Source organism: Budorcas taxicolor, chromosome 22, assembly GCF_023091745.1.
Source record: "Budorcas taxicolor isolate Tak-1 chromosome 22, Takin1.1, whole genome shotgun sequence".
NCBI classification, from domain to species: Eukaryota; Metazoa; Chordata; class Mammalia; order Artiodactyla; family Bovidae; genus Budorcas; species Budorcas taxicolor.
Window position 1 is genome coordinate 36,159,363 of NC_068931.1, and position 1,298 is coordinate 36,160,660.

General features: G+C 37.8%; 1 pseudogene; it reads left to right on the plus strand.

Moving 5' to 3' along the window:
• Positions 1 to 511: 511 nt before the first annotated feature.
• Positions 512 to 607, plus strand: LOC128067600 (uncharacterized; annotated as a pseudogene).
• Positions 608 to 1,298: the final 691 nt, after the last annotated feature.

Here is a 1,298-nt window from a genome sequence, read left to right on the forward strand (position 1 = left end):
CCACTCTTTTTTAGATTCTGTTCCCATATAGGTCATCACAGAGTGTGGAGTAGAATTCCCTGTGCAATACAGTAGGTCCTTATTAGTTATCTCAAAATGTTTTATCTAAGCATTTTCTTACTCTTTTTCATATTGTTCCTTACATTTCCAACAAAGAAATTTGTTTGACCTGTATAAAAAGAGGTGTGTGTGTGTGTGTGTGTGCGCGCGCGTGTGCACATACATGTGTGCTCAGTCATGTCTGACTCTTTGAAACGTCAAGAACTGTAGCCTGCCAGGCTCCACTGTCCATGGAATTTTCCAGGCAAGAATACTGGAGTGGGTAGCCATTTCCTCCTCCAGGGGACTTTCTCAACCCAAGAATGGAACCAGCGTCTCCTGCATTGGCAGGTGGATTCTTTACCACTGAACCACCTGGGAAGCCTGTGTAAGAAGATATATAGAAAAAATTTCAAATTAAAAAAATATTTCTAAGGCTTTAATGAGTCTTATCAAATATATCTGTGTATGCTTGTTTTGGCAACACAGATACAAACACTGGGACAATACAGAGACCTGGCCCCTGTACAAGGATGACACCCAAATGTATGAAGAATTCCATATTAAAAAAAAATTGTGTAAAATAAAGTAGCTCAAGATCACTGTTTCTGATCATGTAGACAGCCCGCCCTCTAGTGTTTCTTTCAAAACCCTACCACATTCTAAACCATACTCTTAATCTCACAATGTTAGGTTAATAGGATTAAGAGCTGTGTCATCAAATTAATAGAACAAGGTTAAATCCCTGACACAGACAAACATTAAATCAGAGGAAAGTGAAGGTCCTTACAGAAGCTGGTGGCAACCTCACTGGGGAGAGCCTGCAAAATTAGTGGTAAATATGTTAAAATTTTATTTGGTAAATAGGGTCTTGATCCCTGGGAGAAGGGAATGGCTCCTGACTCCAGTATTCCTGCCTGGAGAATCCTCTGGGCAGAGGAACCTGGTGGGCTACAGTCCATGGGGTCACAAAGCGTTGTACACAAATGAGCGACCAACACTGAACTGAAAGGGTCTTAACAAAAAGAGAAGAATTAGCTGAAATGATAATTCTAGATGTAAAATATGATAGCTTTGTAACTACTAGTATTTTAAAAAGACATTCCAAATGTAGATTAAATAATGTAGAGTTGGTTTTTTATTCCAAAATAACAAATATATATAAAAAATATAAATATCCTTTTTGGGGTGAGTTAAGATAATCTAGAGATATAACTGTGAAAGCATATGTTTTTTATTGGGAATGTTTACAACTAATT